Raw genomic sequence first — 22,623 nt, forward strand, 5'->3', positions numbered from 1 at the left:
TTTAGGCAAATTATTTAGACAAAATAATGATTTAAAAAAATATACAGTCTGCTTATATTACTGGAAGGCTATCAACAGTATCACCTCCAGTATGAAAGCATTGTAATAAGGTTTAACATAGGTTCTCTGATTGGGTGTAGTTTTTTTGTAGCCTTGGTTTTTATTAATGCTCATTAGTTTTTGAATGTAAAGGACCAATAAGCTGTGAGCAGACTGAATCAGCCTATCAGCATCCAATATGGTGGTGCACAGGAAGTAGACAAGAAATAGACAGTTGTGTTCCTGAAAAACATTTAATCTCCCAATCTATAGACGGTTTTCACCAGAGCGCAACCCCACAGCACTTCCTTTTTCTCAGCATTCGGCAAACTGCAGAAATATTCACTCGACATCGTTACTTTTGTTTTCGCTGCTCAGCTGTATAGACGGTTTTCACGGAATGGTCAGTCCTGCTTGAATGTTTTTTTCTTTTATGTCCATAGCAAACACTGCAACAGGAAGTGAGCGGGGGTTCAATTTAGAATGTTTTTGTTGTCAAGTTAAAACCGTCTATAAAAACAAGGGGTAGGACTTGCTAAGTAATCAATTCTTCCTACTCCTTTTTTGGACATGAAATATTCATTTATATTGATTGAGAATTTGATGTACATGCTTGCTGTCAATTCAATTGTCTATTGTTGTTTGGCATTTTCTTGGTTTAATTTTTTATTTTTATTTTTATACAGAATAAGTTGGCAGTTTTATTTATATAGCATTGTCTTCTTGTTCTCTCTTAAAAGCAGAGTATGCAGTTTACTTTATCATAAGGCAAAAAAGAAAGAATTATAAAATGTACTAGAAGGACTTAAAAAGTGGGAAGCACATTGCAAAGTGTTTGAAGATAAAAACACCATAATAAAATTAAAAACATGCAAAACTAACAGAAGGTGAAAGTGTATTTTGAGACGTGATTTGAAAGATCATATTGAAGTATCTTATCTAAGTTCCTCAGGCAGGATGTTGCACGGTCTCGTCTTGGTAACAAACATCACTTTTGAGACTAAAAAAGGAGCTGGTAAATCTACACTTCTACTGTTGAACAAATACTGATCCATTCTTGTTCTGAAGCTATGATGAAAAATAGATGACAAAGTGCTTCACAAACAATAAAACACACAATCCCTTAAAAGCATCATTTCATGTTCTCTGTGTGAATGACAATGACAATCTTGGTGTGAGGTGTGAAGTCACAATCTGTTTTCATTAGATTACACATCATGTTAGAAGTCTATCACTTTTTCACAGATCCAGTACCGCTCTGTGTCACACTGGCTATTCCCCCAGCTGTTTAGTTTTGCATAATCATAAATGAAAGCACAGTCATACTGACTGTTAGATCCAGTGGGCCAGCCTGTTCCCCAGAACCTGTTGAAAAAAGAAGATGTATAGTCAACTGTGCTCGATGGAACATAAGTTGCACAATGCATTTCCAGGCCAACCTGTTCAGTGGTGGAAATGGGCAGGTTTTACTGTGGGAACCTTAGGCAGGGTGGAGCCCCCGGACGCTGTCCAGAAGGGAGGCATAGGGTATTATTTCTGTTGAAATCAAGAGCTGAATGCTTGACTATTTTCTCTTATTGATTTTTCTCATTACCATTAGAGCTACATAAAAATCTCTTACAAAAGTTACTTAAATAAGATTGCTGAGATCTACTAATTATTTCCCCTTGATTGTCATGACAGACTTGATGACACATTAATATTGACGCTGCTTATTCAGCTTCCAAATACATGTTCTCCTACTATTCTCTGCTCCTTTCATGCTGCCCCCTCTCCACTGCTCTGCTCTCCACTGCTCTGTTCTGCTCTCCACTGCTCTGCTCTCCACTGCTCTGCTCTGCTCTCCACTGCTCTGCTCTGCTCTCCACTGCTCTGCTCTCCACTGCTCTGCTCTGCTCTCCACTGCTCTGCTCTGCTCTCCACTGCTCTGCTCTCCACTGCTCTGCTCTGCTCTGCTCTCCACTGCTCTCCACTACTCTGCTCTCCACTGCTCTGCTCTGCTCTGCTCTCCACTGCTCTGCTCTCCACTGTTCTGCTCTCCACTGCTCTGCTCTGCTCTGCTCTCCACTGCTCTGCTCTGCTCTCCACTGCTCTGCTCTCCACTGCTCTGCTCTCCACTACTCTGCTCTCCACTGCTCTGCTCTCCACTGCATTGCAATCATTTTCTAAGGGGAATCTGGGAGGAGTGCCGTTCCCCCTCTCGCTCTCATCATTTCCTCTCAAGGTTTACTCTGATGGGAACTCTGTTCCCTCCAGGCGTTCCCCTCATTTCCACCACTGCTGGTAAATGAGACTGAAGAATGGATGTCTTACCTTGTGCTGTTCAGAAGTGAACCATCCATCCATTTCCAGATTCCCTCCTCATCCCTGTCACTCAAACCAATCCAGGTGTACTTGTTCAAGGAATTGATGAATTCCTGTTGAATTATTTAAAAGACAAATGACATCAACACACACTTGTGAAGCACTCAAACAGTTTGGAATGTGAGACAGTTTTAACCCAATTAAATGAACAGCAAAGAGATTTTTATAACTTGGGGGGGGGGGGGGGGTGCTGTGCCACCTTTCTCTTTACCTGTTCTTCTTGGCTGTTTATCATGACCAGGTGTGCTCCTCTCTTTTGACAGTCCTGCCTGCTGTCATCCCAGGTCTTACGATCAGTAGAAAGGTAGTAGAAACTGCTGTTGAATGATCTACATCCTCCAGCTTCACAGAGACGCTCTGCAAGAGAAGATGATCTTAAGAGACCAAATAAAAGCATAGTGCATATAATGTACAGTACATGTATGCTCATGTAAATGCACACAGAGAGAAAGAGACAGACAGACAGACAGACAGACAGACAGACATACTCAACTGAGCTCAAAGAAAGTCTTTCTGTTTTCAGCCCAGATCTTGTTGAGGGTCTGCAGTTTGTCTTCAGCCCAGGTCTTGTTGAGGGTCTGCAGTTTGCTGTTGTCCTCAAAGGACGTGAAGTTACACTCTTTTAAGACGACCACAACGCCTATGAGGGCAGCCAGTAGGAGAAGACACATGAGCAGCAGACACACTACAATCACCCTGTGGTGCTTCATCGCTGGCTGGATAACATCACCTGTAAGAACAAGACAGGGTTAGGTTTTATACGACCACCAGAGGGACTATTACACAGCTACTGAACTTTGCTGTTTATTGCATGACTTGTGATTTTGTGGTTTCGCTGTATGTGATTAGATTAGATCCCCCCCCCCCCCCGAACATGTAAAAAAAGAAAAAGAAAAAAAGAAAAAAATTAAACCAAGAAAATGCCAAACAACAATAGACAATTGAATTGACAGCAAGCATGTACATCAAATTCTCAATCAATATAAATGAATATTTCATGTCCAAAAAAGGAGTAGGAAGAATTGATTACTTAGCAAGTCCTACCCCTTGTTTTTATAGACGGTTTTAACTTGACAACAAAAACATTCTAAATTGAACGCCCGCTCACTTCCTGTTGCAGTGTTTGCTATGGACATAAAAGAAAAAAAAACATTTAAGTGCAGGACTGACCATTCCGTGAAAACCGTCTATACAGCTGAGCAGCGAAAACAAAAGTAACGATGTCGAGTGAATATTTCTGCAGTTTGCCGAATGCTGAGAAAAAGGAAGTGCTGTGGGGTTGCGCTCTGGTGAAAACCGTCTATATCAGTAAGCTTAATATTAATGTAATATTATAATGTAATAAGTGTGTGTGTGTGTGTGTGTGTGTGTGTGTGTGTGTGTGTGTGTGTGTGTGTGTGTGTGTGTGTGTGTGTGCATGTGTGTGTGTTACTCACCTGGCTGCTGATCTGGTGTTTTCTCCGTATTTGATCTGGGGTCACGACCCCCATTGTCTGCACTTTCATAGATGTCCACTATCCTCTCCTCCACGTCGGTCCTCTCTTCCCTCTCTCTTTGACTCTCCTCTGTCTCCACTGGATCTTCATAGATGTGAAGGCAGTCAGACATCTCCATATTCTGTCTCAATCATCAGCTACTTGATATCAGGAGACTGTTTTCACTTTGCTGCTCTTTTCTTCAGACTAAACTACAAAGTAGCCTAAGTCATATTTTGTGATCTATGTCCAAATGAAGACTTGTTTCCTTGCTCCATTCAGTATCATGCGTCTCTGTGCAGATACTACCGGGTATATAACAGTTTCCCGTCAGCTCCTCTGCACTTGTAGAAAGTGTGACTTTTTATTTCCTTGACTGTGTTTTGTGGTGACCTGATCACTCAGCTCATAGGCTGTTTCAACAGGAAAGACTCATTGTGGCAGATGGGTAAAGCTAACATAGGCTATCTTTATCAGCCGTGACAACGATGGCTGGTATTTTCACTTTGTGAGTCTGTGTGTGTCATCATGGCAAAATATGAAACACTTAGGAACTAAACACAGAAGCAGTTATGAGAACGTTGCCAGGTGTTTATATCTATTATAAAAGGGAGCGTTTTCCTTAATCATTTAGAGCCACATCAAATCAGTCTATTTGAACAAGCTATGCCTTCATTGAACTGCTCAGTCACGGCCTTCAAGTTTGCATAGAAGTAAGTTTGTGTTTGAGGTTCACCATCATTTTCTTCCTACTCCCACAATCTGATTTTCATAGTTAATCCAAAGCAATATTCTGATGTTTATTTGAGTTTAGTCAGACATAACAGCGCCATTCAACAAGCCAACTAGCCAAATTCAACTAGCTTTATTAAAATTCTTTCAAGATGGCAACAGGCCATCTGAAAAAAGCTCCAACACAGTATTGCACACGGTCAAGCCTGATGTCATCAAAAGGCAAACAGCATCGCCATTACTTCACTCTGAAAAATAGAGGCAGTATAGAAAATATGACATCTTAAACATCTTTCAGTAGTTACCTTTTTCATAAATAGATTCAGTTCTTTTGTTTTTGTCCGTCAATCACACCGCTATATACAAAACATTAGGACAACGTACCACAAACTCATCAGCAGCAGTGCTCCTCCACAAACTTGGATCAACGAAAAAGCCAAACTTATTTCACCCAATTGGAAACATTAATTTTTGCCTTGAAACAAAACTTCAGGTGAACGACTCCATCTTAATGTCCTTCACACGATCAGCTTAACGACCTTCATTTCAAGACAAGAAAACACAGAGAGCAGAATCTCTTCTAATTTGTGTTTCCCCCGGTGGTGAAATTACTTGGGAATCTTATTACAGTTTAATATTCAGATCAGAATTGTTTGGCAAGTTTGTTGACCCTGTTTTGTGAAAATGCCATCTCCATCATAGATCATATTGTCAGACTCAAAACAATCACGTGGAAATGTACAGTCATTGAACATCAGAGCAGAGGGGATAGAAATGCATACTGTATATATATATATATACATACATAACATACTGTACAGTATACCTTGAGGATGCACACTTACATACCAAATAATTATAACATACATATACTTTTACACCCCCCACCTTTTTTGCAGTACATTTCAATGGCACACGATAATATCAGAATACATCTTTACCGTATGGTATTTTGCAACCAGCGTGTCCCACTTCTGTAAGGGGCATGAGTGCAATTATTAAGGTAAGGGAATAAATCTTTGCCCTTTAGCTAGACACTTTAAAGGGAATAAGGGGAGCAGGGAGAGGTGTAGTGCTTCTGAGCTGATAAGAGATGATTACATACAGAAAGTTGAGTTTCAGTGCATAGATTAAACTCAGCATCAAGACTGTGTGCAAGGTATGAAGCCATGAAAGGCAACCATGGCAAAGCCGTTACCCATAGAGAGCACCAGCAGGTGCCAACATCTGTGATTTGGATGATCGTGATGCATACAGTTGTGTGTGAGGTTGGAGGGAGCGAGGGTTTTAACACGTTGACTTTTAAGCTCACAGAACAGCAACGAGTTTAAGAAGAAAAGAGGAAGATTGAAACCGTAGTGTTAAGAATTGATATGGCTTTCTGTGCCCTCTGAGGCGTTCATATAATAAGTTCTAAACCAGAGTCCAACTCCAACCTCCTCAAACTCAATCCTGCTTGAAGCATTGTAGTGAACTAAGTGTAGCTCCTTCTTCTTTCTTACGTGGATCAGAATACGATATAGGCAAAGAGTCCAGCAAGTCAGGAATCAAACAGCTTATTTTCAGAAAGAACAAATAGGAGAGAAGGGCAGAACTAGACTTTAAGGCTTGGCTTACCATAGTGAGGTCTCCAGACCATAGTTCAAGCAGAAGGCCACTCACGCGTAATCCGATCTCAACGTGGTCAAAAATCCTAGTATGACGTCTGCTATGACGTCAAACATGACGTCAGTTAATCCTCATATATATAGCAAGGGTTCTACGTCACCTCTCTCTCTCTGGCCGATCATAGCAGCAGCAGCCCACGGCAGTCCATCTCCCTTGAAGCCGGCCTCCGAAGCGTTGTTTTGCGGCCTCCGAAGCGCGTTTTGCTCCACATCTGCAGACTGAATCAGCATCCTCAAGCCTTCTCCACCCGTGGATATTCACCGCAGATTTCAACGCTCCCCACTCCATTCCGGTATGTCGAGCTCTGAGCCAGGGCTGTCCACGGACAGCGACGACAGCTTAGACATCGCTTCCCTGTTCCGGACCGGCCACGGAGCGTACCTGCTTTCCGAGTCTTCTGATGAAGACGCTGGCGAAGTGGCTGGACCACAGGCTGCACAGGCCCATGCAGGCACCCTCCTCTGCCTCAAGAGCAGCGCCACTGGCCAATGGAGTCAAGCGCCAAAGCATTTGCCATGCACGCCGATTGCTAAATAAAGTTTGTCTAATCCTACCAACTGGCCTCTCCTGATTGAACGACATTTCTTCAAGCAATTGATCATCTATAAAGAAAAAAAACATCGCATGGATGCAACTGGGACGTATCCTCAGTGATGTACCCTGGGGTCATAGGATGTTTCGGGTCTCGCAACACCATACACCCTCGCCCAGGTGACCCAGCCGGGGCTGGCCAAGCCCCAACTTACGTCCCATAGCTACCCATGGTCAGCCCTCTAGGAAGGGTCGAAGGTGGTCACGCGGTCAGGGCCACTCAATCCGCTGCTCCGGAACTCCTCTGCCGGGACCGGGGGGGAGAAGGGCTCTGGTACGTAGAGGGACCGGGCTCTGTGGGTTGCCACCCGGCCGGGCTCCTCCCTCGTCTCACCAGGTCTAGGACCTGTGCGCTGCACCAGACTCCCCCGCTCCAAACATCTCATTCCGACGTGATGGTATCTTGGTGGATACCATGCAGTACCAGTGGTGGCACTGCAGGCTCCACTTGCGCACCAAAGTTGTCATTTAAGCTAAACTAACCAAATCATTGCTTGGAGAAAACGGGCTGAATCTGGTGAGACACTTGTCTGCGTCCATCATCCGCAACAAAATACAATTTTACAAATTATGTAGAATAACATGAGCATGACATCACATTTTTATGCTGCTAAATCAGAATTTGTGGAAATTCAGGGCAAATAAATCAACATTAAGATTTCACAGAGGATGCCATCTTGGGGATACACCACTTTTTCGGGAGTTTAGCTCATTTGCCACATCCCCCCCACATAACCAAGATACACCATGCCTTACCGGCACTATCTGCTCAGTTTACAGTGAGCTACAGTCATGAAGTTAGTTAGTATCCCCATAGAATGGAGGCTAATGGTACAGCTGTTAAAAATCCGCCAAAACACATCTCATGGTGACAAAATACATGTGGTGCTTCGAGTACTCACCACACGATGACATATTAATCCAAAAATGCACATAATCGGTCTTTTTGGAAGGGAAATAGGTCGGCGGCCATGTTTGGAAAGTAGTGCCGGCTACCTCTTTTCCTTCCAAAAAGACAGATCATCAGATTTGATACATTTTCTTGACACTGAAAGGCTTAATGTATATGTGAGCAGCCTGAGTGAAATAAAAAGGTATTGTGAGGTGATTTCTCACATGTGAATATTTGTTCTGCAGAGGGAAAAGTGTTCAGGCTGGTCTGTCTGAGCTTTGTGCTGCTGTGTGTTTCACAAGTCACTCTCAACGTGTCTCTGTGTCTCATCCTGTCTGTCATTCTATTCACATTTCCTCATACGTGTCATTTATGCTGGGGACATGTTTGCTTTTTGTTATTTTGTCATTTGTTGGAAAAAACAATCTGAAAAATATCTTGTACCTGTACAATGTTAACTATGTTAACTAACAAATGAGAAGTTGAACACTTTGACATTTTAGTTTATTTGCACAATAAGAAGACATACAATGCAATGCAAATAGAAGAAACAATGGGCATTGTAATGATATTTCTTTATTCCTTCTGTTGGTTGATTGACCCTGTAGCAGCCAAAAAAGTAATTCACTATGCTACCGATCCTCCCATTACATAGTGTAAGATCACATGATGAAGGGAGGTGTTCTGTTCTAGTCTATCTGAAAGAACTGAAGTCTGCTGATTGTCTTCTGCTTCTGCTGCACAGGCAGAGGTGTGAGTTTCATGTCACACTAAGCACACATGTTAAACTGTGCAGGCAGTAATCTATCAACAATACATCTTACCTCACTGTGTTAGAGCACAATGCTGACTTATTCTTGATGAGAACTCAAACTCTCACAATGCTGTTTGACCTTGATACATGTATGTTGAAGACCATAAAATAATCATTTGACCCGAAGGGGGCCATACCCTAGCCTAGTAGAATAAACCAGAGGTACCACAAAACTGTTGCCTGCATGGGTCCAGACCGTGGCTCCGCCCACTCCACCGACTTGACTTTAGTCTGCTTCTGGTTCTGACTCTTCCATAGAAGAGGGAGAAGGAGTGTCACTGACAATTCAGTCTGACATCATCAGGCTACAAAATTCAATCTAAGAATCAGTGGGAGGAGCTTTGACAGGTCATGATCTGATCTGGGTGTGCTAGACTAGAACAATACATAACAATCATGGTGCCTTATTTTTTTAAACAATATTTTTATTGTTTTCAGTTTGCAAATGATTGGGACAATTACAATATAATATATTATTTTACAAACAGGTGTATATACCCACTCCCAGCTCCCTGCCACCCCTCACCCAAACAAACACATTTGACAAATGACAAATGATTTAAGCAAATGCTTTAAAAAAAATATCCAGTCTGGTTATATTACTGGAAGGCTATCAACAGTATCACCTCCAGTATGAAAGCATTGTAATAAGTGTTAACATAGGTTCTCTGATTGGGTGTAGTTTTTTTGTAGCCTTGGTTTTTATTAATGCTCATTAGTTTTTGAGTGTAAAGGACCAATACGCTGTGAGCAGACTGAATCAGCCTATCAGCATCCAATATGGTGGTGCACAGGAAGTAGACAAGAAATAGACAGTTGTGTTCCTGAAAAACATTTAATCTCTCAATCTATAGACGGTTTTCACCAGAGCGCAACCCCACAGCACTTCCTTTTTCTCAGCATTCGGCAAACTGCAGAAATATTCACTCGACATCGTTACTTTTGTTTTCGCTGCTCAGATGTATAGACGGTTTTCACAGAATGGTCAGTCCTGCTTGAATGTTTTTTTTTCTTTTATGTCTATAGCAAACACTGCAACAGGAAGTGAGCGGGGGTTCAATTTAGAATGTTTTTGTTGTCAAGTTAAAACCGTCTATACAGAATAAGTTGGCAGTTTTATTGATATAGCACTTGTCTTCTTGTTCTCTCTTAAAAGCAGAGTTTGCAGTTTACTTTATCATAAGGCAAAAAAGAAAGAATTATAAAATATACTAGAAGGACTTAAAAAGTGGGAAGCACATTGCAAAGTGTTTGAAGATAAAAACACCATAATAAAATTAAAAACATGCAAAACTAACAGAAGGTGAAAGTGTATTTTGAGACGTGATTTGAAAGATCATATTGAAGTAGCTTATCTAAGTTCCTCAGGCAGGATGTTGCACGGTCTCGTCTTGGTAACAAACATCACTTTGTTGAGACTGAGGAAAAGAGGAGCTGCTAAATCTACACTTCTACTGTTGAACAAATACTGATCCATTCTTGTTCTGAAGCTGTGATGAAAAATAGATGACAAAGTGCTTCACAAACAATAAAACACACAATCCCTTAAAAGCATAATTTCATGTTCTCTGTGTGAATGACAATGACAATCTTGGTGTGAGGTGTGAAGTCACAATCTGTTTTCATTAGATTACACATCATGTTAGAAGTCGATCACTTTTTCACAGACCCACTCCCGCTCTGAGACACACCGGCTATCCATCCAGCTGTTTAGTTCTGCATAATAATAAGTGTAAGCACAGTCATAGTGACTGTTATATCCAGTGGGCTGGTCTGTTCTCCAGAACCTGTTGAAAAAAGAAGATGTATAGTCAACTGTACTTGATGAACATAAGATGCACAATTCATTTCAGACCAACCTGTTGGTGGTGGAAATGGGCAGGTTTTTACTGTGGGAACCTTAGGCAGGGTGGAGCCCCCGGACGTGATCCAGAAGGGAGGCATAGGGTATTATTTCTGTTCAAATCAAGAGCTGAATGCTTGACTATTTTCTTATTGATTTTACTCATTACCATCAGAGCTAGCTTACAAAAGTTACTTAAATAAGATTGCTGGGATCTACTAATTATTTCCCCTTGATTTTATTCATGACAGACTTGATGACACATTAATATTGATGATGCTTATTCAGCTTCCAAATACATGTTCTCCTCCTATTCTCTGCTCCTTTCATGCTGCCCCCTCTGCTCTGCTCTGCTCTCCACTGCTCTGCTCTGCTCTGCTCTCCACTGCTCTGCTCTCCACTGTTCTGCTCTCCACTGCTCTGCTCTCCACTGTTCTGCTCTCCACTGCTCTGCTCTCCACTGCTCTGCTCTCCACTGCATTGCAATCATTTTCTAAGGGGAATCTGGGAGGAGTGCCGTCCCCCATCTCGTTCTCATCGTTTCCTCTCAAGGTTTACTCTGATGGGAACTCTGTTCCCTCCAGGCATTTTCACCACTGCCGGTAAATGGGACTGAATGGATGTCTTACCCTGTGCTGTTCAGAAGTGAACCATCCACCATTTCCAGATTCCCTCTCATCCCTGTCACTCAAACCAATCCAGATGATCTTGTTCAAGGAATTGATGAATTCCTGTTGAATTATTTAAAAGACAAATGACATCAACACACACTTGTGAAGAACTCAAACAGTTTGGAATGTGAGACAGTTTCACCCCAATTAAATAAACAGCAAAGATATTTTCATAACTTGGGGGGGGGGGGGGGTGCTGCGCCACCTTTCTCTTTACCTGTTCTTCTTGGCTGTTTATGATGACCAGGTGTGCTCCTCTCTGTTGACAGTCCTGCCTGCTGTCATCCCAGCTCTTACGATCAGTAGAAAGGTAGTAGAAACTGCTGTTGATGATCTACATCCTCCAGCTTCACAGAGACGCTCTGCAAGAGGAAGAGCACCAAATAAAAGCACAATGCATATAATGTACAGTACATGTATGCTCATGTTAATGCACAGAGAGAAAGAGAGAGAGAGAGAGAGACAGACAGACAGACAGACAGACAGACAGACAGACAGACAGACAGACAGACAGACAGACAGACAGACAGACAGACAGACAGACAGACTCAACTGAGCTCAACAAAGTCTTTCTGTTTTCAGTCCAGGTCTTGTTGAGGGTCTGCAGTTTGTTTAATGCATCTTCTAAGATGTCATCAGCTTTTGTATCTGCATTGTACAGGGAATATGAAACAGGTAGAATTTAGGTAGAAACAAAGATGAAAAATGAATGCTGAAGAGTGCACATTTTTTAGCCTTCTTGTTGAGTGCAGTTACCCAATGAGAGCGTCTCTTCTAATCTGCCGTCAGATCTTGTATCTGCAGGAAATCCAAAACAGTGGTAGAAATGAGGTAGAAACACATACACAAGATGGATGCTGAAGAGTGTAAATCTCTTGTGCAATACAGGAAGTGAATGGCTCACAGTGGACCACAACGCCTATAAGAGCAGCCAATAGGAGAACACATCAGCAGCAGACACACTACAGTCACTCTGCAGGGCTTCTTCACTGGCTGGATAACATGACCTGTAAGAACAAGACAGACCGGCCATGTTTTAGTAACATGAGCACCAGAGGGACCGTTACTCTCTCTCTCTCTCTCTCTCTCTCTCTCTCTCTCTCCTCTCTCTCTCTCTCTCTCTCTCCCTCTATGTGTGTGTGTCTGTGAGAGAGAGAGAGAGAGAGGGAGAGGGAGAGAGAGGGGGGGGGAGAGAGAGAGAGAGGGGGGGAGAGAGAGAGAGAGAGAGAGAGGGGGGGGGAGAGAGAGAGAGAGAGAGAGAGAACTTGTACTATGGGTGATTTGGTGAAGAATGAGACCAGAATTGACTGTTTTTTCTTGATTTAAGTGTCCTGCTTCCAATGAAGCCCAGTCCATATGGGCCTGCAGGACATTTTTACTATTCATTTGACATAAACAATGATCAAACATAAAACCAACAGAAACAACCACAATACATACAGGGCAATTATAATACAACATGAGACACAACAGCCCTCATAGTTAGGCATGTCAACTGATAAGAGACCTTTATCTTTAAAGGTCTCTTATCAGTTGACATGCCTAACTATGAGGGCTGGGTTTGCTTTTTATTCCAGGTCTTAGAGATCAAATTAACAGTCTTAAATATTCCAGCCTTAAACAACCATTCAAACTTCTGCCTCTAAGCTTATGCTTAGACCATATTTTGTTTGCATTCTTTTTTTATATATATTTTTTTTTATTAATTTTTAATTATAGAAACATGTACAACATGGTCACAGGGATGCAGATTCAATAAGAGCAGCAGGAAAAAGATGGTAGCATACCAGGGCAAACATCAAGTAATTAAATTGAGTGATGTATTTTGATTCAAAAGAGAGATTGTCATCTAAGGGTGACCAGCCTGTATTCCTGTAAACAGGTGACATACCAAAAAAATAATAATACATAGTATAAATATATATGTGCACATATGCACATATATATACATACATGCACATACATACACAATTATATAGCATAAAAAAAGCTCTCTATGAGCAGGTTAAAGTTAGGTGTTAACATTTAGTAGTCCACAATATAAACCCCTGCCGACCTACCCCATAGTCAAACTAACATATAACCCCTTCCTCATGCACGCACGCACGCGCGCGCGTGCGCACACACACGCACACGCACACGCACACGCACACGCACACACACACACACACACACACACACACACACACACACACACACACACACACACACACACACACACACACACACACACACACAGTTTGCATTCTTAAGATCACTTCTGTTTCAACATATTAACGTTGCAGCAAAGCATGTTATGAAAAATATAACATGTAACATGTATATAACAGATAACATATAGAGGCCAATTGGCCTCTCTAAGAATAGAAACAAATAATCATGTCGAGCTAGCATGTTTACATGCATTTCAAAAGTCCGGTTTTAGGCGGACTAACGCAATAATTCGATTTTTGCATGTAAACATACTGTGTGTGTGTAACTCACCTAGCTCCTGATATATATCCTCCGTCCGTGGTGTGGCGTCACGCTGCTCAGAGTTGTCTGTAGTACGCTCAATGGTAGTAGCATAGATTGTGCTTGTGTGAGCGCTCTCAGACATCCCCATCTTCTGTCTCAATCATCAGCTATTTGATATATGCAGACTTGTTTCCAGTTTGCTGCTCTTTTCTTCAGACTAAACTACAAAATAAGTCATTTTCTGTGATCTATGTTCAAATAAAGACTTGCTTCCTTGATCCATTCAGTATCATGCGTCTCTGTGCAGATATGTTACTATAACAGTCTCTCCTCACTTCCTCCTCATCTCTCTAGAAGGGACTTTTATTTGTGTGGGTGCTGTGGCAGACCCAATCACCACAGGAAACTGTTTCAACAGGAAAGACGCATGATGGCAAATAGGGTAAAGTTAAGATATTTGATACAGTTTTTGCACACTGCACTAAAACTGACTTTTAATTAAAGCATTTCCTAGTCTTGAGGTCAGTTAACTTACACTTCAGCTAGCTTCAGCTTCAGGTGTATAACATACGACTGTATGACTGTACACACACACACACACACACACACACACACACACACACACACACACACACACACACACACACACACACACACACACACACACACACACACACACACACACACACCTATTTGTCTTCATAACCCCCACCTATGCCTCTTTTTTTTACTAAGATGTTGACCCAGAGATGTGATGTTTCTCTCTCTCTCTCTCTCTCTCTCTCTCTCTCTCTCTCTCTCTCTCTCCCTCTCTCTCCCTCTCTCTCTCTCTCTCTCTCTCTCTGTTCCTGCTCTCACACTCACAGGTGGATCAGTGCCTCATTCCTCTTTGTGTGCCCTAATGTAAAGTGAAACATCATACAGAGTAGTTCATGAGTACTGAATCATTACTTACACGGTATACCTAACAAATAAATTCAAGAGTTGTCCGGGTGAGTTTCGAACCCACAGCCTTAGGTTGTTAGTGTTGTTAGCAGGGGAAGAATTTTGGCATTGTCGGGGCAAGGCCATCTGAACTAATGGCTCATTTCCACCACATATAACAGCACAGTACAGCTCTACTCGATCTGGTCTTACTCGGCTCTACTTGATATAGACTCTGTTTCCATAGCAAGTTTACTCGCCTCCGCGAGTAAACTTACAGTAAACGTTATAGCCGAAGTAGGCTATACGTATAACGTTAAAATTAAATCCATACACAGAACTTTTAAACTGATTATGAAATACTGGTGCCTCTAAATTACCTACAGTGTACATGGGAAAATGTGACAATCGGCTAGGAGAATGGATATCACTTTGTTGTTACTCAAACTCACATCCATGCACTGCGCGGGGGACGGGAGAGGCGCTACAGGGAGAACCCCAGGGGCAACTCACCAGGCAAGACAACGGCTTCGCTAAACCCCCGCCTGCGGCCTAGCGGAGCCAACTACAAAGGGCTTCCCGAGGAGCTGACTTTTTCTCTCTCAAAACAATTGAAAACAACCGCAAGGAGATCGATTTTATTTCACCAGAGCCGAAGGCAGCAACACAAAATAAATAACTTCTGGAAATAACAGAAGAGAAGGTAAGCCCCAATAAACTGGTATCCAGCATTGACAGTAGATGCCTACAGTAAACACGATTCTGCCTGACCAATCAGTCGTCTGCAGTGTTTTCATGTCACCGTATGGTACCGGGTCCACAGCCCTGGAACCTCAACAGAGCAGGGACCCAAAGCAGCACGACTCAACCCGGCTGTGCACGTTTTTGATCGGTGGAATGAAACAAAAAAGCGAGACGAGCTGTGTGGGGCCGCGTTGACACCAGCGGTGGAAATGGGCCATTCGTTTTTGACTGTAAAGGACCAATAAGCTGTGAGCAGACTGAATCAGCCTAGTGAATCAGCCTATTCAGCATCCAATATGGTGGTGCACAGGAAGTAGACAAGAAATAGATAGTTGTGTTCCTGAAAACATTTAATCTCTCAATCTATACAGAATAAGTTGGCCGTTTTATTGATATAGCACTTGTCTTCTTGTTCTCTCTTAAAAGCAGAGTTTGCAGTGTACTTTATCATAAGGCAAAAAACAAAGAATTATAAAATATACTAGAAAGACTTAAAAAGTGGGAAGCACATTGCAAAGTGGTTAAAGATAAAAACACCATAAGAAATTAAAAACATGCAAAACTAACAGAAGGTGAAAGTGTATTTCAGGACGTGATTTGAAAGATCATATTGAAGTAGCTTATCTAAGTTCCTCAGCAGGATGTTGCACGATCTCATCTTGGTAACAAACATCACTTTGTTGAGACTGAGGAAAAGAGGAGCTGCTAAATCTACACTTCTACTGTTGAACAAATACTGATCCATTCTTGTTCTGAAGCTATGATGAAAAATAGATGACAAAGTGCTTCACAAACAATAAAACACACAATCCCTTAAAAGGATCATTTCATGTTGACAATGACAATGACAATCGTTAGGGTTGTGCTACAACCCGGGTTTTACGAGTGAGAACGAGAGCTCTCACTAGTGCCTACAACGCTGCGTACGCAGCCCTATGGAAGACTGTCATTTTGCTCCAAAATTACTTTTCATTAAAACCGACCACCCACCCGTAGGTGGCGTGGTGCCCCCCTGGGGCTGACGTGGCCACCCACCTCACCCACGTGACTACGTCACGTCCTGTCAGCCCCAGGGTCCGCCACTCATTTCTTCCAGCCAGCTGAGATCCGACGCACCCAGTGACGCATCGACGCAGCAAGGCTGGGTAGTGAGAGCTCTCCTTCTCACTCGTAAAACCCGGGTTGTAGCACAACCCTAACGTTTTACTTTGTTTCGAACTCAAGCTCTCACTAGTGCCTTAATTCAACCGACCTTGCTGCCGGGAGCACCCACAGGGCGACCCGAAAGGCATCGGTGAACCACGGCCGTATGGCAACGTTCATGCCTGACCGTCTGACATATTAGAGTGGCAACGATACTACTTCCTTGCCACCGACAGCACCGCGTGCGCGAATTGCGAACCGGACACATCGAGACTGTAGTACCTAACAAATGTGTGATGAGAGGACCATGAGGCCGCGGCACACATGTCCTCCACCGAAACACCACGCAACAATGCAGAGGATGTCGCAACACCTCGCGTAGAATGCGCTTTGATACCCTCCGGGGGTACCTTGCCCACGGCAGAGTATGCCAACGCGATCGCCTCCACTATCCAGTGAGACAAGCGATCCTTGGAAAGGGGCCCGCCCTGGGCCTTTTGCCCAAAGCAGACCAACAACTGGTCTGTAATGCATAAAGAACACGTCCTGGCCACATAGGCCGAGAGCGCCCTTACGGGGCACAGCATGTGCAAGCGTCTCTCCTCACCCGAACTGAACGGCGGGGGACAGAATGCCGATAAGTCTATGACCATAGACCTATAGCTGGCATTAATATTCTTGGGTTGGTAAGCCGGGTTAGGTCGCAACTTAACCCTGCGCCCATCATCCCCAAAAACCATACAGGCCTGCTGCACCAAGAGGGCAATCAGGTCACCGACTCTCTTTCCTGACGACAAAGCCAGCATCAACGCGGTCTTTAAGGACAGAACCTTTAAATCGGCAGAGTCCAAGGGCTCAAACGGATGACCCGTTAGCCCGTCCAGCACCGTAACCAGGTCCCATTTGGGAAAAACGCACCGCGACGGCGGGCGCAGTTTACGCGCCCCCTTCATAAAGCGCGAGACCAAAGGGCACGCCCCCACGGGGCTCCCTTCAATTCCCATGTGGCAAGCCGAGATCGCGGCTACGTACACCTTAAGCGACTGCGGGGACTGACCCGCATCAAGCAAGCTCTGAAGGAAACAGAGAACTGGTCGCACACTGCAGTTCACTGGATCCACGCCCTTACTTGTGCACCAAAAAAGACCCGCCACTTGTACGCGTACTGAGTGCGGGTCGAAGCAGCCCTAGCACTCTGAATAGTGCGTACCACATTATCGGGCAAGCCCTGGGCTAGCAACTGGTCCCGTTCAGGAGCCAGACTGCTAGCTTCCACCTGCCTGGGGAGGGGTGGAACACCTCCCCCTCCGCCTGGGATAGGAGATCGGCCCGCACCGGCAACGCACAAGGCGGGCCCTGCGCCAGGGAGACCAGGTCCGCAAACATGTCTGCCTGGGCCAGAACGGGGCCACTAGAACGAGCCGGAGGCGCTGTTCCTTCACCCTGTCCAACACCTGACGGATCAGGGGGATCGGTGGAAACGCATAGAGCCCCCTCCCGTGGCCACGCGTTCGCTAACGCGTCGTGTCCCAACGGGGGACTGTCCTCCTGGATCGAGAACCACAATGGGCAGTGCGCCGCGCGCCGCGATGCGAAGAGATCGACGCGGGCATGACCGAACCTGGCCCAAATCTGTTCCACCACCTGAGGGTGGAGGCACCACTCCGTATGACGGGGGTAGCCTCGAGACAGCAGGTCGGCGCCGTAATTGACCCTGTCGGTTTTTATGCGGGCTCCGCCTACTGACGTGCCCTGTGAGCGTGTTGAACCGGCGTAACCCCCCCGCCGTGCGGCTTTTGCAGGCTGGGGGGACCAAGGAGGCAAGGCTCTCTTTCGACCGCCGCACGCGGACTTGTCCGCTCGTGTGGTCCCCAGGAGAGCTCCCGACCAACAATGTGCCCATGGCACCATTGATGGTGGGCTTGTCCCGGGGGCCTCTTGACGGCGGGTATGAGACCCTGGGAGGGGAGCGTACCTATGTTCCCCGGGTCCTATGTTCCCCGGGTCCTATGTTCCCCGTTTTTCACTAACCTCTCCCAGCCCCCACGCCAAACCTAACCTCCCCCCATGCCTAAACCTAAGGTCGGCATTGCGGCTTCTATGTTCCCCGGTCCCACAAAAACGGGGAACATAGGACCCGGGGAACATAGGACCCGGGGGAACATAGGGATGACCCCCCTGGGAGAGCTCCCGACCGAACTCGGGCCGTGGGCACCGAGGACGGTGGACTTGTCCTTAGAGCTACAAGCCGAAGGCTGGCCCTGAGGCCAAGCCTTGGCGAGCTGCCGTCCCCGCCGGGCGTAACGCACCAGCGAGTGACAGTCTGGGTAGGCCCCTGCTGAGTCCCGGCCCAAAGTTGAGCGCTGAGCTAAAACACAACTTAAAATCAACTAAATATCAACGTCTGATGATGTTGCCCACAATCTCGTGTCTCAATGACTATCGCCCCGTGGCACTCACCCCGATCATGATGAAGTGCTTCGAGAGGCTTGTCAGAAAGCACATCACCTCAAAACTCCCCCCCACTCTGGACCCATTTCAGTTTGCCTACCGCCCCAACCGCTCTGCTGAGGACGCTGTGGCTTGTGTAGCCCATCTAAGCCTTGAACACCTGGAGGCAAAAAACACCTATGCACGCCTGTTGTTCGTGGATTTCAGCTCAGCGTTCAACACAATCATTCCCCAGCACCTGGTTAACAAACTCAGCACACTCGGCCTGAACACTCCCCTCTGTAACTGGATTTTGGACTTCCTCTCAAACAGACCCCAGTCTGTGCGAGTCGGAGACAACTCCTCCAACACCATCTCACTGAGCACCGGCTCCCCCCAGGGCTGTGTCCTGAGTGACATCCTGTTCACCCTGCTAACCCACGACTGCCGTGCCAAATCCAGCTCAAATCACATCATAAAGTACGCGGATGACACGACAGTGGTGGGTCTCATCAAAGATGACAGGGAGCAGGACTACAGGGAGGAGGTGAAACACCTGGTGGACTGGTGTAACACCAACAGCCTGCTGCTGAATGTCGAAAAAACAAAGGAGATCATCATCGACTTCAGAAAAAAACAGCTCAACCACCTTCCACTCATCATCAACGGCTCCACAGTAGAGACAGTCAAAAACATTAAATTCCTGGGAGTGCACATCACGGAGGACCTGTCCTGGTCACACAACTCCTCATCACTGGCAAAGCGTGCTAACCAACGCCTGCACTTTCTGCGTCGAATGAAGCGAGCCCACTTCTCCCCCCCCCTCCTCACCGCCTTCTACAGAGGGACCATCGAGAGCATCTTAACCAACTGCGTTTCCCTCTGGTATGGAAACAGCAATGCCATGGACCTGAAATCTCTGCAGAGGGTGGTGAGATCAGCGGAGAGAATCATTGGGACCTCTCTCCCAACCATCCAAGAGACAGCGCACAAACGCTGCATGTCCAAGGCCCTGGGCATCACCAAGGACCCCACCCACCCCCTCAACAGTCTGTTCACCCTCCTGCCCTCCGGCAAGAGATACCGCAGCATCCGGAGCAGATCAGCCCGGTTCTGCAAGAGCTTTTTCCCATACGCCATCAGGCTCCTTAACTCCCTGTGACACCCCCCCCCCCCCCCCCCCCCCCCTTTCACTCAAACACACACACACACACACTCGGACTTGGACTCTTTGATCCCTCACACACTACCATAGTTGGTAAACAGAGACTTTATTATGACCTTCTTTACCATCGCTGGTACTTTTTAATGTTTGTTTTTAATTTAGTTTTTTTTTTTTTTTTTGTTTTGTTAGAGTAAGCTATTTTTATTTATTTATGCTGTTTTTAAAAAGCACTTAGCATGTGCAATAATTTCCCTAAAGCACTTTATTTTTAATTTACTACCTTTATTGTCGGTTTGTCAGTACTTCTCTTGAAATTGCACTATTTGTGGGCTAGATGCAATCGTCATTTCGTCTCTGCCGTACCTTGTGTATTGCTTTAATGACAATAAAGCTGAACTTGAACTTGAACTTGAACTTGTTAGAATTTAACGTTGTGGGGACGTTAATATTACAACGTTTAACAGACGTTGGATTTTGGTTACTTAAAAACACAACTTCAAACCAACAAAATATTAACGTCTAATAATGTTGGGATTTTACGTTATATTGACGTTAATATTGGGATGTTTAGAAGACGTTGGATTTTAGTTACTTTATAACACAACTTAAAATCAACATAATCTCAACGTCTAATGATGTTGGGATTTTACGTTATAATGACGTTATTATTGGGATGTTTAGAAGACGTTGGATTTTAGTTACTTTATAACACAACTTAAAATCGACTAAATATCAACGTCTGATGATGTTAGAATTTAACGTTGTGTGGATGTTAATATTACAACGTTTAACAGACGTTGGATTTTGATTATTTAAAAACACAACTTAAAAGCAACATAATATCAACGTCAGCTGTCGTCAGTATTAACCGTCAAACTGACGTTGACATTAAACGTTGGACTGACATTGGATTATGTTCACGGACGTCACGACCTCCATCCAACCAAAGATCAACGTCTAATGACGTTGTGTGCCAGCTGGGTACGTAGTGACTGCGAACCAGGTCTGAGAGCAGGTCACGTGGGGGCTGGGTTTACCCAGGCTACTCTCCACTGCTCTGCTCTCCACTGCTCTGCTCTCCACTGCATTGCAATCATTTTCTAAGGGGAATCTGGGAGGAGTGCTGTTCCCCCTCTCGTTCTCATCGTTTCCTCTCAAGGTTTACTCTGATGGGAACTCCGTTCCCTCCAGGGGTTTCCCCCATTTCCACCACTGCTGGTAAATGGGACTGAAGAATGGATGTCTTACCCTGTGCTGTTCAGAAGTGAACCATCCACCCATTTCCAGATTCCCTCCTCATCCCTGTCACTCAAACCAATCCAGGTCTTCATATTCAAGGAATTGATGAATTCCTGTTGAATTATTTAAAAGACAAATGACATCAACACACACTTGTGAAGCACTCAAACAGTTTGGAATGTGAGACAGTTTTAACATAATTAAATGAAGAGCAAAGACACATTTATAACTTGGAGGGGGGGGGGGGGGGGGGGGGGGGGGGGGCATGTTACCACTTCTCCCTTTACCTGTTCTTCTTGGCTGTTTATCATGACCAGGTGTGCTCCTGTCTGTAGACAGTCCTGCCTGCTGTCCTCCCAGCTCTTTACATCAGTAGAAATGTAGTAAAAAACTGCTGTTGAATGATCTACATCCTCCATCTTCACAGAAACGCTCTGCAAGAGGAAGAGCAGCTAATAAAAGCACAATGCATTTGCACATTTGTATGTACAGTAAATGCACGCTCGCATTAAACACACACACACACACACACACACACACACAGACACATGCACATGCACACGCACACACACACACACACACACACACACTCACGCACGCACGCACGCGCACACACACACACACACGGCAGAATAAGACTGACTCACTGAGCTGATCTGTGGATGTGCAGTTACACATTGAGAGCCTCTCTTCAGCTTTTGTATCTGCAGGAAATCCAAAACAGTGGTAGAAATGAGGTAGAAACAAATACACAAGATGTCAAGTCAAGTCAAGTCAAGTTTATTTATATATCCCTAATTCACAAGCATGTCTCTCCTCCTTCTCCCCCCCTGTTGGGGATATTTTTATCAGATGAAGCGCTTGGTTGTAAGACAAGCTTCCCCAGGCTCTTTTACCAGGATCTTTAACCCAATCAGACTCAAAGATAGACAGGACTCGAGTTCTCAGTTTTTACTTGCTGAGGCAAGGAGACAGTGTCGAGCGGCACCTCTGCCCGTCTCCAAAACACTTCTGCTCTCCTCGCTCCGTGCTTAGTCTTTTATTTACTATAACTCGTGGTTACACATGAAGCAACATGATCCTCCCAGTTCCTGTTTATCAGATAGTACACGTATGCATAATTTCAACACACATCAACAACGGTTGGACTGAACGCTGACTGCGCAAGCTGTTATTCTGCAACTTTAGATGAAGACTTCCTCATTTTAAAGCACAGCAAACACAAGTGAACATCCGTTTTGCATAGGTCATCTCATTTTGACAGAGACACACACACATGACTGTTCCATTCCTGCACAAGCTGTAAAATATATAGGTCACAGTGCAGTAAACCGTTCAGTCAGCAGAGTGGCAGAATAACAGTCCAACAGATAAATAAAACATGTTTAAGGAAATATGAAAACACTTCTTCAACCCCTAACACCCCCTCTGC

Source organism: Poromitra crassiceps, assembly GCF_964638095.1.
Source record: "Poromitra crassiceps genome assembly, chromosome: 16".
NCBI classification, from domain to species: domain Eukaryota; kingdom Metazoa; phylum Chordata; class Actinopteri; order Beryciformes; family Melamphaidae; genus Poromitra; species Poromitra crassiceps.